We start from the raw sequence: 14,088 nt of genomic DNA on the forward strand, positions 1-14,088 counted from the left end.
AGTGCAGGTGCATTTATACGGAGACTTGATTACACACAGGTGGATTGTATTTATCATCATTAGTCATTTAGGTCAACATTGGATCATTCAGAGATCCTCACTGAACTTCTGGAGAGAGTTTGCTGCACTGAAAGTAAAGGGGCTGAATAATTTTGCACGCCCAGTTTTTCAGTTTTTGATTTGTTAAAAAAGTTTGAAATATCCAATAAATGTCGTTCCACTTCATGATTGTGTCCCACTTGTTGTTGATTCTTCACAAAAAAATACAGTTTTATATCTTTATGTTTGAAGCCTGAAATGTGGCAAAAGGTCGCAAAGTCCAAGGGGGCCGAATACTTTCGCAAGGCACTGTATGTATGTATGTATGTATGTATATGTATATGTATGTATATATATATATATATATATATATATATATATATATATATATATATATATATATAAACGGAATGTTGTAGAGTACTTTAAATATTTTTTTGTTAAGTAATTTACACAACTGGACTTGAAAGGAACGTTGTTACAAATGAAAACTTGTTGTGAACCTGGTTTAACAATATTGAACCTGTGCTGACACCTAGTGGACATTAAGAACTACACCACACACACACAATAACCTTAAAACAGATGGATGCTTTACATTCATTGGTCGTTTTTTATTGGACACTACTATATCTTCAATAAAGACATTCAAAAGTCAGAATGTAAAGCACAAACGACTGGAAAGTTCTTCAAAAGCAGCTGTAGTGAGTCAAGCATCTTGAGGTTACCTGAAATAGGTAAAAGCATATCTTTTTTATTTTCTAATTTATTTAATATCTATTTAACTAGACAAATTGAACTCAACAACATCGACACAGACACACATTACCTGCTATATTTAGCCAACAGGATTAACACAGAGAGAACTTGTCAAAATGCAATGCATGCTTCTGTAGTACGAGTAGGCTGGTATATACAGCATCATCGGTAACAATTGTGTACAAGCCACCTAGCTTGTAAAAGAATGGAGCTAGCGGTCATTAGTTACATTTCAACCATAGCGATAGTTTAATTGAGGCGCAATAGAGTTCACCGGCGAATTTCGAAACACCGGAAATAATAACCAAACCAACGAACGAGAAATGGTGGAGGCTTCCAGAATGAAGAGAGACATTTGGCGAGTGAAAAACTTAGTTACATCGCCCACTCCCTACCAGATCTCTCATTATACCGCTATATGACTTTGTATGCGTTGTTTGTTGGCAACCTTGTTACGGATTCCTGTTGGAACGTTCCACAAATTACACACACCCCGTTTAATGATTGGAGTAAGGACAGTGGATTAACCATTTATGTTTGGTTTATAATTAATATTTTTGGATTGCTGATTAAGATGTAGCATATTGAATGCTAACGAAATGTACACTCTTTTCCAGAAGAGGGGTTTCATTATCTCGCTTTGGAATGTTTCCCGAGACTGTGGTTTTGGGTAGGGTAGTGAGTGAGATTGAGGCCGTAAACTACCAAATTAAATAAAGCCTGTCCGTTTTTACCTTAATTAGAATTACCGGATAATTGTGAAGATACGCGTGGCATGTGATGTCTACTATATAAAGTTCCACTCCACATGTAACTCTAAATGCCTACTGCTTGCTAAATATATTTTTTCAACAATATAATGAATGTTTATTTTAGACATTTTTGCAAATTTATTGAAAATCAAATACAAAAGGTGAATGTGTCTCCCAGTGTAGGTTAAAAAGCAGACTGAACCAGGTTTTCCTCTTGGATTTTGCCTGGTGTTGGATTTACCCCAAACGTAACACTTTGTATTCAGGACATAAAGCTCCTTTCTTTGCCACATTATTTGTACTTTAACTTTGGTGCCTTTTGCAAACAGGATGCATGTCTTAGAATATTTTATTATGTACAGGCTTCGTTTAATTATTATTTTATTTAACTAGGCAAGTCAGTTAAGAACAAATTCTTATTTACAATGACGGCCTACACTGGCCAAACCCGGACGACGCTGGGTCAATTGTGTGCCACCCTATGGGACTCCCAATCACAGCCGGTTGTGATGTAGCCTGGATTCGAACCAGGGTGTCTGTCGTGTGTTCAATTAAAACTTCAGAAAATTCTATGTGTGTGCGTGCCCCTTTAAGATACCTTGGCACGAAGACACATGTAAAACTCAGTAAACACGTGAAAAAAGAACACTCACAATAAATCAAACATAGTATTTTAAAACACCAACAAATAGTCATAACTGTGTTGTGTGTGTGGGTATTTGCAAACCTTAAAAATATAAAACACTGCATCATCATTTGTCGCGATAAAGAAAGTAAAAATAAAATGACACCCCTGTCGAAACATAACATTTTGTTGATCTTTACTACGTCTCCTAATGCCGCTTCCATTACATACGTCACAGTGTTTTTTGAGACGATGCTTTTGTTGAATAACCCTGGGTCAATGGAAACCGGCCTACTGATATGCATAATACGTTATTGCAGTGGACAACGGTGTCCATTATTTTCAGCATGGGGCACTAACAACGTTGGTTTAACTGCTGCAACAATTTAAGATTGGCAACTCTGACAAAACCAAAGTTCAATGTCCTTCAATGCAGTCTCGATTCAATGGCCTATCAATAATGAAAAATAATCAGCCATATTTATATCTCCCAGTTAGATATACAGAAATGAGTGAAGTTGCTGGAGCTTCATCCAGGAATGAGCGAGTTGCTAAAATGGACTGCTCACTTAGTCATTTATGTAACTAAATAGAGAGGTGTCGTCATCATATGACTCAACTCTGTGAAAGAAGGCATACATCATCCTGCAAGTAACCCAGTAAACGATACTCAATATTAAATGTTTTCCATTGCAAACATGATGGTAGATATACTTTAGGACGCTGATACTTCCTCAAATCACAGGTGTCAAAATCCATTACTGAAGGTGCCATTCTGCACTGCAGGTTTGTCTTCTTTTCCTTTGAAAAGCTCTGCATTAGACCTGGAAAAACCATGGGTGTGGACTCCCGCTTAGACCAGTAGTTCCCTACTCCTGGGCCCAATGCAGGCTAAAATATTGGCCCCATGTAGGTTGCCCACGTTGGGCCAATGTACCTTTGCTCATTGGCTCCACATGGGCCCTAAAGCAGTTGGGCCCCAAGGGCATCCCTCTCCATTTGGACTCCAATATGAGTTTATGGTATTGGCCCTATGCAAATGTATCAGTTTTATCTATTATTTATCTACAATTTCTTTACCATTTATTTATTACAATTTAACTAAAATATAAAGTGTACAATTTCCAAGTGTTATAGGTATTTAGTGAACGTGTATCAGAAAGACAATCAAGTTGTTACCATCATACTGAAACTGTATTTGTACAATTTTTATTTTTTTAACAAGGCAAGTCAGTTAAGAATAAATTCTTATTTACAACGACAGCCTACACCGGGGCAACTGTGCACTGCCCTATGGGACTCCCAATCACAGCCGGATGTGATATCGCCTGGATTCGAACCAGGGACTGGCCCCTTGAACCACCTTCTTGAACCGAGGTGCCTTAAACCACTGCGCCACTCGGTAAACCATGAAGTAGCCTATTATCCCTCAATTTACAGTGATGATGGTCTATTTTGAAATGAGGTATGCCTAACTTGGTGTCTTGACGGTATTAAAAATATAACATGTTATTGAGACTGTGGGCATAGGCAGACACTAATTGGAGAATGCATTTCATGGCTAATGGGCAAAAAATGTCAGTACACATTTTGATTGAGAAATGATGCAATAGCCAAAATAAAAAAAATAGCACTACACCACTGCCTAGTACACACCAGCTAGTACCTAGCTTCTAATTCTAAATGTAATTTCACCACCAATGCTGTTGGTGGCTGTAACATACCATCCTCTCTGGCACCATTCAACATCTCATATCGTATCTCTCACTGCATCTGTGGCATGAGAAGGTACACTACATGGCCAAAAGTATGTGAACACCCCTTCAAATTAGTGGATGCGGCTATTTCAGCCACACCGGATGCTGACAGGTGTATAAAAATCAAGCACACAGCAATGCAATCTCCATAGACAAACATTGTCAGTAGAATGGCCTGTACTGAAGAGCTCAGTGACTTTCAATGTGGCACCGTCATAGGATGCCAGCTTTCCAACAAGTCAGTCAAATTTCTGCCCTGCTAGAGCTGCCCCGGTTAACTGTAAGTACTGTTATTGTGAAGTGGAAATGTCTAGGAGCAACAAAGACTCAGCCGTGAAGTGGTAGGCCACACAATCTCACAGAACAGTGTCCTCGGTTGCAACACTCACTACTGAGTTCCAAACTGCCTCTGGAAGCAACGTCAGCACAATAAATGTTTGTTGGGAGCTTCATGAAATGGGTTTCCATGGCCGAGCAGCTGCACACAAGCCTAAGCTCACCATGCGCAATGCCAAGCGTCGGCTGGAGTGTTGTAAAGCTCGCCACTATTGGATGATGAATCATGCTTCACCATCTGACTAGAGTCTCCTGACCCAATGTATAGTGTCAACTGTAAAGTTTGATCTGGGACTAAGGAATAATGGTCTGGGACTAATTTTCATGGTTCAGGCCCCTTAGTTCCAGTGATGGGAAATCTTAACGCTACAGCAAATAATAACATTCAAGATAATTCTGTGCTTCCAACTTTGTGGCAACAGTTTGGGGAAGGCCTTTTCCTGTTTCAACATGACAATGCCCCTGTGCACCCAGCGAAGTCCATATAGAAATGGTTTGTAAAGATCGGTGTTGAAGAACTTGACTGGCCTGCACAGAGCCTTGACCTCAACCCCATCGAACACCTTTGGGATGAATTGGAATGCCGACTGCGGGCGAGGCCTAATCGCCCAACATCAGTGCCCGACCTCACTAATGATCTTGTTCTCGCAGTCGGCATAGCAATGTTACAACATCTAGTGGAAAGCCTTCCCAGAAGAGTGGAGGCTGTTATTGCAGCAAAGGGGGGACCAATTCCATATTAATGCCCATGATTTTGAATGAGATGTGTAGTGTAAATTGAGTACTGAGAGAGACTTGGTCATCTCTTCAAACAATCATACTTATTTAATAGGGACTTAATTATTGCAATAATGAAACCGTCAGCCCAACAGTCTTATATAGTTTATATAGCTAATACCCAGAATGCTTGGTTCCACCCATCCCATATGGATTGGGGGCACCATAAGCCACTTTGGATTCATCCTCTGGTCATCTGCCTCTGGTGCTGTCTCCCAGATCCCAGGATAACTAGGAATACTAAGGCCTTTGTTCTGTTCCTTCAGGCTATCTCGGTTACAACCACCCCACATCCTGTCCATGGAATACATTTTCCTCAGTGCACCACTGATCATAGAATGGAATGTGGCTGTAAAGTGTTATCACCCTCTAGTAAAACCTATTTCCTCGACTCCCAGACTAGCTGCAGGAAGACAGAGTGAACACCAAAAAAACGCAGGCCAGTCTTACTCTTAGTTAAAGATATAATCGTTTACTATTAATATCGAACAAATCAGGTAAGTATGTCATTTTTCTATCACAGATGTTCAATGCCATATAGTGTATCTGCTGGAGCCAGACCTTTTTGAGGAGATGTGAGTATACCGTTGGTGTGTGTGCATGAGAAGTGAAGCACATCACAAAAGCCCAGATTCTTCTCTTCCCAGCCATACCTTCCACTCATCATCAGTGGAATCTCCCTGTTTTGTGTTTTCCCAATGTGGTTAATAAGATGGGCCTTGACAGTCAGCTGTGTATGTATCCATTTATTTTCTCGATAGATTTACTTTGAAAACTTGCTTCCTTTACTCCATGCTTGTAATCCTTATATTTATATTCTGCGAGTAAATTCATTACACACACACACACACACACACACACACACACACACACACACACACACACACACACACACACACACACTGGGTATTTGTTGGGTCATTCCACCAATTAAGTAGCCTACCTTTTTAGGGTAGTGTACCTTTGTAAAAAAAAAAAAACATTTGGTGAAAACCTGGAGAACTGTTGGAGATAAGTGGGTTAAAGTATTCCTAGGAGTCACAGCAGTTTTGACACTTTAGCAAGTCTATAAAGAATCAGATTTACAGTGCATTTGGAAAGTTAGAAACAAGACCAGTTTTTTTGCCGAAATGAGACCGTAAGAGATTAGTTGTTTTGGGGGTTGGTTAATCCGTTTAGGGACTCAGATACTCCCAGGATAATCAGAAGCGGGTCTGGGTCTATTGAAGTCTCCAAAACTTTAGAGAGGATCCCAAAAATTACACACCAATAACCATGCAAGCTAGAGCATAAGGCAAAGCAGTGGAGTAGTGTACTCTGCGCAGCCTGACATTTATCACACGTAGGGGATGCAATTTAGTTTTGGAATAGTGTAATCTGTGTAATACCTTGAATTGTATGAGACGATGTCTGGAATTAATGGAGCAACCCCCCTTGGGTTGTGCCGTGGCGGAGATCTTTGTGGGCTATACTCGGCCTTGTCTCAGGATGGTAAGTTGGTGGTTGAAAATATCCCTCTAGTGGTGTGGGGGCTGTGCTTTGGCAAAGTGGGTGGGGTTATATCCTTCCTGTTTGGCCCTGTCCGGGGGTGTCCTCGGATGGGGCCACAGTGTCTCCTGACCCCTCCTGTCTCAGCCTCCAGTACTCATGCTGCAGTCGTTTATGTGTCGGGGGGCTAGGCTCAGTTTGTTATATCTGGAGTACTTCTCCTGTCCTATTCGGTGTCCTGTGTGAATTTAAGTGTGCTCTCTCTAATTTTCTCTTTCTCTCTTTCTTTCTCTCTCTCGGAGGACCTGAGCCCTAGGACCATGCCTCAGGACTACCTGACATGATGACTCCTTGCTGTCCCCAGTCCACCTGGCCATGCTGCTGCTCCAGTTTCAACTGTTCTGCCTTATTATTATTGGACCATGCCGGTCATTTATGAACATTTGAACATCTTGACCATGTTCTGTTATAATCTCCACCCGGCACAGCCAGAAGAGGACTGGCCACCCCACATAGCCTGGTTCCTCTCTAGGTTTCTTCCTAGGTCTTTCTAGGGAGTTTTTCCTAGCCACCGTGCTTCTACACCTGCATTGCTTGCTGTTTGGAGTTTTAGGCTGGGTTTCTGTACAGCACTTTGAGATATCAGCTGATGTACGAAGGACTATATAAATACATTTGATTTGAGGTGTGGATATACTCCAAGCTATCTTCCCAGTCTGCCACAGAAATGTCAGTCCCTAGTTCTTCCTCCCATTTTGCCTTAATGGAATCTGTAGAAGGTGTGCTAACAGTAATAAAATATAACATTTGGGAGAGACAATCCTCCTTCCATCTTGGATTTACAGAGTTTTTTTTTAACCTATCCTGTGTGTTTTATAATCCCTGATGAAAGGATTGATAATTGAGTCCAGTTGTTTATGAAAGGATTTAGGTATGAATACAGCGATGTTCTAATATAGGTAGAGCAGTTGTGGGAGGAAGACCATTTTAATGGCATTATTTCTTCCGAACAGAGAAATTGGGAGAGTTCTCCAAAATAGTATGTTTGCCTTGAGTTTTTGCATCAGAGAGGGGAAATTATCTTTAAATAGTAAGGAGTATTGTTTTGTAACTACAATTCCTAGGTAGGTACATTTTTCTGAAGATAACTTAACTGGGAGATGTTCTAGCCAGGAGGTGTTTTGCGACCGTATGGGCATTAATTCACTCTTGTTCCAATTTATTCTGTATCCCGAGAAGGTACCAAACAAATTGATCACATCAAGAATAGCTGGGATACTAGCCTGGGGTTCTGTTACATAGAGGAGGATGTCATCTGCGTATAGGGAAATCTTATTTGGAGTATCTTTAGTATTATAGCCGTGTATTGCTGCATGAGATCTAATCGTCTGAGCGAGAGGTTCGATATTTAGGGCGAAGAGCATAGGCGACAGAGCACAACCCTGCCTTGTCCCTCTGTACAGGTTAAATCGGGGGGACAATGATTGGTTAGTGAGTATTCTGGCACAGGGGTTCCTATATAAAAGCTGGATCCAATTTATGAACCCATCTTCAATATTACATTTCTGTAGGACCTTGAATAGATAGGGCCACTCAACTTGGTCAAAGGCCTTTTCGGCATCCAGAGGTATGACGGCAAGGTCGACGTTGGGTAACCTCTGAGAATACATAATGTTGAAGAGGCGCCTGAGATTGAAGAATGAGTTTCTGTTAGGTATAAAGCCGGTCTGATCCGAATGGACCAATTTACCAATTAAAGTGCTAAGCCTGTTAGCAAGAGTTTTTGCAAAAATCTTTTGGTCTGTATTAAGGAGAGATATTGGTCTGTATGACCCTACCTCTTCTGGATCTTTACCCTTCTTATGTATAAATGTAATGAACGCTTCGTCCAAAGTAGAAGGGAGAGCTCCATCCTCATTGGCCTGAACCAACATTTTGTGCAGGTAGGGAGAGAGCATGTTGCTGAATGTTTTATAGAATTCACCAGGGTATCCATCTGGGCCCGGGGTCTTGCCACTCTTTAGAGATTTAATTGTTTCTCGAATTTCATCGAGATATTTCATATTCAGGAAGTTAGAATCTTCCTGGTTCAGGGCAGGAATATTACAGTCCTCCAAAAATGTTTACATAATTAAGGGGTTTAGGATCCACTTTAGATGTATATAGAGTCTCATAAAACTGACGGAATCTGTCATTGATGTCTTTGGGGGAAGAGAGTCATTCCCCAGATGCAGATTTAACTTTGTGAATTATTCGGTCACTCACATTTTTTTGAAGTTGTCTGGCGAGTAATTTGTATGGTTTGTCACCAAACTCAAAATATTTTTGCTTGACATAGAGAAAAGATTTAGCAATTTTAGCTGAGAGAATCTGATTATATTCAAATTTTAAAGAGGTAATTTTTTATGTTTCTCCATAGATGGATGGCTAGCATTCTCCCTATCCAGTAAGTGAATTTGTCCCTCCAGTTCTTCCAGTTTTCCTCTGTTTTGCCTACTCCTGGCAGCCTGAAAGGAGATGATACAGCCTCTCAGATAAGCCTTCAGTGTTTCCCACAATAATGCTGGGGAAGTCTCTGTGTTGTCGTTGGTATCAAAGAAAAATTTAATTTGGTCTTTAAGATATTCACAGAATGTTAGTTCTGTGAGGAGCTGAGAATTCAACCTCCAGACCCTCTCGTTTGGTACAATGTCACCCAATCGCAGGGAGAAGGTGAGTGGACTGTGGTCCGAGATTATAATATCATGATACCTCACATTACAGGTATAGGGGAGTAGTCTAGCATCCAACAAAAAGTAGTCAATTTGAGTGTAAACATTGTGAACATGAGAGTAAAAGGAGTATTCCCTACCCGTAGGGTTAGCGATCCTCCATATATCAAATAAGTTAGAATTTTTTATGTAGGTATTCAAGAATTCACTTGAATAGGAGGTAGGGGTTCGCCGGGTAGAGGATCTATCCAAATATTGGTCTAGCACACAGTTAAGGTCCCCTCCAATGACCAGGTTAGTATGGGAGATATCTGGAATCATGGCAAGGACTCTTTTGAAAAAATAGGGGTTATCAATGTTTGGCCCATAGATATTTAGTAGAGTTACTGAGGTAGAGTGGATTTCTCCTATTACGATCACATACCGACCCTCTTAATCCGCAATAGTGGTTTTATGTAGAAAGGGAATTCCTTTCCGTACCAGAATCGCTGTTCCTCTCGTTTTGGCAGAGAAGTTAGAGTGATACACTTGCCCCACCCACCTACAATTAAGTCTGCTATGAGAGTTATTTTTCAGATGGGTTTCTTGCAAAAATATAATATCAGACGAGAGTGCTTTCAAGTGGGCTAGGACCTTGCCTCTCTTAATTGGTTTGTTTAAACCCTTGACATTCCAGGAAGTGAATGTAAGCCCCGCCCTCCTCTCGTTTGTAGTTCCTATGGTGGCCTGCATAACATGTAACTCGATACAAAGGTAAGAAAGCGCACCAAGCCATCACGATCAGCATATGTAGCACCTACACCCGAGCAGTATCCAACCCACCCCTCCCCCCCTGCTCCCCTAATTTTCCCAACACATACCCCCCCCCCCCCCCATCAACCCCCATTTAACAGGCATGCACAAACAGGAGAGAAAAATAATAATAATAATAAACACATTGTCTGGCCGATGCCAAAGAAGCACGGCGCGACCTCGAACAAGAGGTAAAACCAAAATAAAATCCCAACTATACATTCACCTCTCACTATCCTAGAACTTCTACTAACATATGAACTGAGGAGGCTCCCGAGAATAAAGTGTTCAGTTAGCATCTAATAAACCTAAACAGAATAAGTTGCAACTTAAACATATTGCGCAATTAAGCGTCATCCTGGGTCAATCCCAGAGATAAGCAAGATATAGCCTCACAAGATTATATTGCTAAGCAATGCCGGTCAAAACATAAACCATCCGCAACCGACATAAACAGCCGTACCTTTACATACTGTGGGTCAGGAGATCGGAACAAGGATTTTGCTAAATTAAACGTACCCCCCCCCAATAAATAAAAAATATATTAAAAAATTATACATATATATATATATACACATACATACATACATACATACATACATACATACATACATACATACATAGATATATATATGTATACACACATACATACATACATACATATATATGTATATATACACACATACAGACACATTTCTTTCCTTTTTAAGATTAAATAAATAAAATATATATATATACATATCCAGACACACATACACACACAAAAAAATGCATATATAAAAATATATATTTAAAAAACATGTATATATATATATATACACATACACACATTCATACCCCACTGATTTAAAATATACACATACATAATACTAAAATGCTAAGAGAAAATAGTAATAAAGTACAAATAGTAATTATATGTACGCACACCTACACAGACACAAGCACTACAGGGGGCTGGTGGGACTCTAGTGGGGAGAGCGGCCCACAGCTAGACAAAGGCAGAATGGCACAAAACATGAACTTGCTAACCAGGTGTCTGCATCTGCCCCTTCCCAACCATCACCCCCAGTCCCCTGCAAGCAATAAATAAATGGTATGGTAATAAGAATAGTGTAAGGATTGCAAAATAAATAACGAAACAAAACAAAAAGTGGGGGAATATAAGTATATCCATCCAAAGGTGTCAGTGATCAAACCTGGAAGTAAAAATATGCATCGCTCTGAGCACAGCCGGGATGAAAGTGAATTTAACTTTAAATGAGAGCTCTGACCGCCCTCCATTGGTCTGCTCAGCGTCTTACATGTTCGGGAGCCCTTGTTGAGCCCGTTTAATACGGTTTCAGCCATTATGGTATAGTATGGATTCGAGTCCATGAGCAGACCCTAACACACAATGACAAGGCACTCTAACCTGTACGGGGGATTGGCGTATATTCCCGGATAAACTTCTCTGCGTCCAAAACCGAGGAGAGCCAAATCTTCTCACCGGAAGGCGGGGTAATTCTTAGTCTTGTAGGGAAGAGCAAGGCTGGGCGAAGATGGAGTTTGTAGAGTTTGGTCATGACATCTCTGTAGTCGGTGCGATGCTTTGCCACATCGGGCGCATAATCCTGATAGAAATGGAATGGGTGCCCTTTATGTGACAGGTTGCCCCTCATTCGAGCTTCACGCAGGATAAGATCCTTGGTCTTGAAACTGTGACAACAGATGATTACTGGACGAGGATGTTGACCCGGTCCAGGGACTGGGACAAGGGAGCGATGTGCACGGTCCAGCTGGGGATCCGAAGCCAAAACATCCGATCCCATTGCATCCTTTAATAGCTTGGCGAAGAAGTCGGTGGGTCAAGAGCCCGCCTCCACCCCCTCTGCCAGACCAACAACGCGAAGGTTATTATGTCTGGATCGGCCCTCCAGGTCCACCACTTTCACAGAAAGCCTCTGCACACTATCCTGCAATGACGTGCATAGCTTCTCTAACTCGTCGATCCTACCAGCGTTGAATTCAGAAGCTTTCTCACGGTCCATAATACTCTGGCCATGCGAAGCGACCGTTCGAATGATGCTCTCGATTTTGGTGTCCAGTTCAGCAATAGTGGCCTTAAGATCCTCAGCTATGGCAACACGTAGCTCCCCCAAAGCCCGGGTAAGTTCTGTAAGTGTCACGTTGTTGCATGTGCCTTCCACCATGTCTTTCTCATTGTTTAGTGGGGAGTAGGCCTCCGCTGTGGATTTATTGTCCTTTGGTCGCTTATTACTCGGCATTTTTATATAAAAAGTTACAATCTTGTATTAGAAAGAAACGTTTGTTGTAAAAAGTGCCATAAAGTAGGTTAAATTAGATTATTTCGCAAAAAAGTTGCAGGAGCCTCTCACACACAGCCGTTCACTCCAACATGCTAGCTCCGCCCCACTGGAATACGCAGATTTAAAGAGGAGTCCGTAATTTGCTTTCTAATAATCATGATCTTTTCCTCAAAGAAGTTCATGAATTTATTACTGCTGAAGTGAAAGCCATCCTCTCTTGGGGAATGCTGCTTTTTAGTTAGCTTTGCGACAGTATCAAAAAGGAATTTCGGATTGATCGAGCAGCAGTAAGGGCTCTTCGGTACTGCACGGTACTGTCTTTCCAAGCTAGTCGGAAGACTTCCAGTTTGGTGTGGCGCCATTTCCGTTCCAATTTTCTGGAAGCTTGCTTCAGAGCTCGGGTATTTTCTGTGTACCAGGGAGCTAGTTTCTTATGAGAAATGTTTTTAGTTTTTAGGGGTGCAACTGCATCTAGGGTATTGCGCAAGGTTAAATTGAGTTCCTCAGTTAGGTGGTTAACTGATTTTTGTCCTCTGGCGTCCTTGGGTAGTCACCAAAGATTAGAATATTATCTGCTATGACTACAAGGTCCGATAGGAATTCAGGGAATTCAGTGAGGAACGCTGTATATGGCCCAGGAGGCCTGTAAACAGTAGCTATAAAAAGTGATTGAGTAGGTTGCATAGATTTCATGACTAGAAGCTCAAAAGACGAAAACGCCATTTTTTTTGCTATCGTAAATGTTAGCAACACCTCCGCCTTTGCGGGATGCACGGGGGATATGGTCACTAGTGTAGCCAGGAGGTGAGGCCTCACCTTGCGCAATACCCTAGATGCAGTTGCACCCCTAAAAACTAAAAACATTTCTCATAAGAAACTAGCTCCCTGGTACACAGAAAATACCCGAGCTCTGAAGCAAGCTTCCAGAAAATTGGAACGGAAATGGCGCCACACCAAACTGGAAGTCTTCCGACTAGCTTGGAAAGACAGTACCGTGCAGTACCGAAGAGCCCTTACTGCTGCTCGATCATCCTATTTTTCAAACTTAATTGAGGAAAATAAGAACAATCCGAAATTCCTTTTTGATACTGTCGCAAAGCTAACTAAAAAGCAGCATTCCCCAAGAGAGGATTACTTTCACTTTAGCGATAGATTCATGAACTTCTTTGAGGAAAAGATTATGATTATTAGAAAGCAAATTACGGACTCCTCTTTAAATCTGCGTATTCCTTCAAAGCTCAGTTGTCCTGAGTCTGCACAACTCTCCCAGGACCTAGGATCAAGAGAGACGCTCAAGTGTTTTCTCTTGACACAATGATGAAAATAATCATGGCCTCTAAACCTTCAAGCTGCATACTGGACCCTATTCCAACTAAACTACTGACAGAGCTGCTTCCTGTGCTTGGCCCTCCTATGTTGAACATAATAAACGGCTCTCTATCCACCGGATGTGTACCAAACTCACTAAAAGTGGCAGTAATAAAGCCTCTCTTGAAAAAGCCAAACCTTGATCCAGAAAATATAAAAAACTATCGGCCTATATCGAATCTTCCACTCCTCTCAGAAATTTTAGAAAAGGCTGTTGCGCAGCAACTTACTGCCTTCCTGAAGACAAACAATGTATACGAAATGCTTCAGTCTGGTTTTAGACCCCATCATAGCACTGAGTGAAGGTGGTAAATGACATTTTAATGGCATCGGACCGAGGCTCTGCATCTGTCCTCGTGCTCCTAGACCTTAGTGCTG

Source organism: Oncorhynchus kisutch, linkage group LG16 (assembly GCF_002021735.2).
Source record: "Oncorhynchus kisutch isolate 150728-3 linkage group LG16, Okis_V2, whole genome shotgun sequence".
NCBI lineage: Eukaryota > Metazoa > Chordata > Actinopteri > Salmoniformes > Salmonidae > Oncorhynchus > Oncorhynchus kisutch.